This window comes from Pyrus communis, chromosome 9 (assembly GCF_963583255.1).
Source record: "Pyrus communis chromosome 9, drPyrComm1.1, whole genome shotgun sequence".
NCBI lineage: Eukaryota > Viridiplantae > Streptophyta > Magnoliopsida > Rosales > Rosaceae > Pyrus > Pyrus communis.
Window position 1 is genome coordinate 12,222,352 of NC_084811.1, and position 5,283 is coordinate 12,227,634.

Consider the following 5,283-nt stretch of genomic DNA (forward strand, 5'->3'; position numbering starts at 1 on the left):
TTAGACGTTGTTGCTAGTAACTTTATTGTACCACTTTAACGGCATATTCATGTGACATGACAGTTAGTGTGTAATTATTATGGTAATTACAAGATTGGCCATTATTAAACTATATTTGTCACATCCTGTGGGAAGAAACTATCATCCCTTTAAGGCTATTACATAGAAAGAACTAGTCTAATTTTGTAACATTAAAGGAATCTAACCTTGCACTCATTTTAATTCTTGGTCATCAAATTACCCTCATAAAAAATTCTTTTTAAAGAAATGGTTAGAAGCGACCCCAAGGGGTTGGTCCAGTGAAAATCAAGTAAAGAGTTGGAGTCTCTAATCTAGGTTTGAACTCTTACTAATGCATTTCATGAGCCCCCCGACTCTAATTTGACGTATCGTTTGACTCCAAAGGTCAAAACTACGTTATTGCCTCATACGATACTTGAGCTGCATAGAAAGCGAAATTTGTTTGTCACAAATGTGTGGTGGTGTTAGCACTCAAAATTTGAAGGTTAACAAATGAAAACGATAAACCCTCGATCGGCTTGGGATATGGTCTGAAATGAAATAGGCTCAAAGATTTAAGTGGTTCACCCCTAGGCTACATCCACTGTCTTGCTCTAAGATTAAAAATAGCACTTTAATACATGAACTTTCTTTCTTTTCAGTCGTTTGGCCATAATACAAAAGGTTCCCACTCCTTTATATAGGCTCTGAAAGAACCCCCAGCCTTGGATCTTCCCAACTTTGATTTAATGCGCCAACTAGCGTGGAATAACACACATATGGAACAAAATTTTGATTTGTTAAATATTACTGATTTTACAATATGAAATATGAAAAAATAACTACTAATCTTCAATCTTTCCTTACATCAGTCTTTCTTTTTTCTCTTTTTTTTTTTTTTTTCTTTTTTTTTCTTTTTTTTTTGTTAATATTAGTCATTGATGGTTTAATCCAATATGGATTTATCCCTCTCTTTTTCTTAATGATGATAAAAACATACTGACACATTTTCACTTATCAACCAGACATTCGATAGTGAAGTGACATGAGTTCAGTCAAAATTGCGCACATTTCCATAATGATGTGGATCGAGCATCCCATTTGACCTTGGTTATCCAACCTCCGTCTCTCTGACTGTCGTTCTAACCACCTTTGTGTCTCATCCTGGGTCTCTACTACAGAATGCGAGTTGTCATGTGGCCTGATTGATGTTTGGGTAGATCCGTCCTTGGAGACTTATGTCATAAAGTTGTCAGCCTACCCACGTGTCCTTAACGGTTGAAAAGCTCTTCACTTATCCTGGTTGGGCTGAGCTTATAGGTAGTCGACTTTGTGCATGAGATATCCTCTTCTAAGCCCCTTAGGCCTTGGGCTTCCAAATCTTCCTTGGGTTTTTCGCGGTTTTTTTTTCCCAACATGCACCATTATGTGGGCCAAAAGTACACATTATTAACAAGTCCTCCAACTCCTTGGTTAAAGGTTCATTCTTGGGTATGGAGTTGCAATGATCGGTTGGTACATTAGATGATGAATGACCGGAGAAAGTGTGTTAGGTGTGCTTAGCTCATGGTTATGTCATTTGCAACTATGTATTATTTGTGCTTCATTTGGTATCACGATCGATAAACGTTTGGGTGTCTGATGCACATCTTACTGATAGAATGATGGAGTAATCGAGGTGCCGGTGTATTAAACGTATGGCAGAAAAACATGCCTCGTGCACTTGATGTCGCTTCACATCTCGTTAGCTTAGAGAAAACTCAATGGGATGCCAAATGTCGTGATCTTTTCACTCAGTCGCCCCTCTATTGACGGCTAAGATTACACGCTTCAGGTTATATAAACCTCCCCCATCATAACCCCTTTCTCTCATTTCATGCTCTCAATACTGAAATTTTTCCATTTTCCCTCCTCGATTCTTCAATGACTTGAAAATTACATCTGCAAAACTTTCTCTCTCATCGTCATTTCTTCAGGTAATTTTCCTCTTTCTACACTCTTGTAATTCATAGATTTGTTGAGACTATGGTACTATATTTATAGATTCTTGATCATCGCCAGCGAACGCATATGCGGGGAAAATCTACTTAAACTAATCATAAGCCGCTCCGTGCGAATGGTTCAAAATAGCTTGCACTTAGAGTGTCATTATTCCCTAGGCCCTCAACAACGTAAGTGAACCTGTCTAGGTGGTTATACAGATCTGTGAGACTTTCATAGCTTTGCATTTTGAGTGCTCAGGTATCTTCACTAGTCAATTCATCAAGCAGCTCCTTGAAGAATGACATGGGAACATCTTTCTTGGAGTAGTCGGGGTTCTTGAGCTTAAATGCGCACTTTATGTCTCCCAATTGATCTCGTACTTTTCATTTCCCCACCCATGACTTCCATCAAGGTGCTTTTTAAGCCTGATCGCCCTTCATCGCTTGTTTGATGGCCCCGAGCACAATCTCCTCTGCTCCGAGCATCTTGTTAATGCCCTCGTGGGCATCCTCGCCTTTTATCCCCATGTCGTTGTTTAGGCCCAAAATATTATTGCTGGGCCGAGCAGCAGGATGTGCTCGGCCCAAGGAGATGATAAATACTATGGGTCGAATAATAGGGCCCGGGCCAGCTAACAGGGTCGGCCAAATCCTATCATAAGCGGTCCAAATAAATAAAAAGGTCGAGGAAGTCCTGGTACAACTAGGATTCTCGACCAGCAAGGAATGAAGTCCCGAAAAGAAGGAAAATTCAGAATCCCAGTATGAGTAGGTTTGTTCGAAGAAGAAGCGAAATGGGACAAGGACTCCCAATCCAAATCGGAGTCGGTTTTCAAGGAATGGGGCACTATAAATACAAGAAATCATGCAACAGAAAGGGGACCTTGAAATCAGCATACAATTGCCCTGCGCAAAACCTCTCAACACCTTGAGATTTTTTTCCTTTTCTTTTCCTGCCGACATACCTTCAGTTTGGATAAACAGCACTGTGGAAGCGCCCGGCGAGCACCTTCAGTTTGGATAAACAGCACTGCTGCCGCAGAATCAGCCGACCGAGAAGCATCTTCAGTTTGGATAAACAACACTGCGTCGAGGTCGACTGATTATCTATCCAAGTCTCGGTCGAGAAAGGTTTTCGAACCTTTGTTGGCAGAGGTCATCTTGCTAGCCTTCTCGGCATAGTTAGGTGTTACGAATTACATTGCTCAGCGTACTGGTCGCCGAGTGGTTTTATGATTGGATACTCACAAGTGAGTTTCAGGGTTCGGCATTCCGACGGCCGAACTACGTTTACCATCAAGACATACATCACGTTCGAGTACTTGTGCCCATACACCTTGGTCTCGATTCGACGTGCTTATACTCTCACGAATATAATCACAGTGACCGAATCGGGCTCGGACGATTTGTGAACTCCGCAGAATTAGCAGCCTTGTCTTCAGGCTGTAGAACCCAGAGACCGAGAGTGTTCCTTCCTCGGTCGCAATCGCAAGTTAAAGAAGTCAGCGACGCGCTCAAAGCTACATCAACAAATTTTACTCCTCGGCCAGACTCGGCCGACGAGTTGGCACGCCCCGCATTCAACCGAAGGACGTAGTTAGCTTATTAGTTACTCGGCCTGCGCGCCACGTAGGTTTTGTAATTTTTAGGGTCAACATTTTGGCACGCCCAGTGGGACCATTTGTGCTAAACCTTCGGAGTTCATGACCATTGAGACACGGTCTACGAAACAGAAAACAACCATGGGAAAGTCAACGACTGACTTACTAGTGCAAGGCCTTGGGCAGGATTTGCACTCTACAAAAAATCCGATCATAATTGCGCCGCCCGAGGCCACAAGTGTAACACGCCGAGAGAATGAAGTCTGTCTTGGCGGGCAACCTTACAACCCCGCAGTCCCAAATCAAACAGCTGGAATGTTCATGGAAGGGATTGTGGAAGATTGTGATGACGATGGTGGGGAAGGTTCCGATCCACCAACTAGGACATTCCTTCGAAGACGACTGGATGAACAATATCGTCAGGTCGAGCAGTCGATTGGTCAGAAGATGAATGATTTGCTAGACGCAATACGTAGTAACAGCGATACACAAACCAAAATGCTTGAAGTACTAGTCAGTAAAGCTTTCGAAGATGGCCAGGTCGACCAACCGCGGCAGCTCCCGACGAATGTGTCCATACCAGCCGAGAGAGGGTCCGCTCGGCCGCAACCAGTCCCCTTAGAAAGAAGAGGACCAGGAAATAGATCCGAGGGACCAAGCCAGGGAGAAGAAGTCGCTTCCATAAACGTGACCGAAGTCCAGAGAATGATTGATTCGGCCCTAAAGAAAGGGCCGAAGTTTCCAAAATTCATTCACCCATACCCGGCTTATGTGGAAAGGTTTGAATACCCACGAGGATTTAAGATCCCCGATTTCAGCCTCTTCACCGGGGAATCATCATTATCCTCACTAGAACATGTGGCTCGGTTCACAGCGCAGTGTGGGGACGTTAATAGTGATTTTTACAAACTACGACTGTTTAACTTTTCACTGACAGGCTCAGCTTTTGCCTGGTACATTAATCTTCCACCCAACTCCGTGCAGAGTTGGGAAGAGTTGGTCGAAAAGTTCCATGAACAATTCTATAGGCCAGGGATGGAGATGTCCGTATTATCCTTGGCCAGGATGGCTCAAGCATCTGATGAATCTCCAATGGAATACCTAACAAGGTTTAAATCGGCCAGGAATTGGTGCCGAGTGCCACTCCCCGAAGTGGAATTCGTCAGGATCGCCCTCAACGGATTAGACATGGAATACAAAAAGAAGTTTCTGGGGGCAAATATTCGAGATATGTACGAACTTGCTCAACACGTCGAACAATATGAGTATCTGCTCCGAGAAGAAAAGATATCAAAGTCACCATCCCGGGGGACGTTGTATAAGAACCCCACGGTGAGCTATGCATCGGCCGAAAGTGAAGACCCTCAGTATGCTAGTGTGGATGCGGCCGAGATAATAATAGACAAACCCTATGTTTGCAAGGCTTTGGCGCAAGTAAATACCAAAGACGCCAAAACACGTTTGGCCGCCGAGGAAACGGCTAAATCATCAAAAGTATACACTTTTGATATCACCAAAGCTGACGCAATTTTCGATCAGTTATTGGCAGCAAAAATCATCAAGCTTCGGCCGGGGCATACTATCCCTAAGGCCGATGAATTAAAAGGAAAGATATACTGCAAGTATCGTAATTCTAATAAGCATGCAACCAATAATTGTGTTGTGTTCCGGGACACAATTCAAAGCTGGATTGAAAAAGG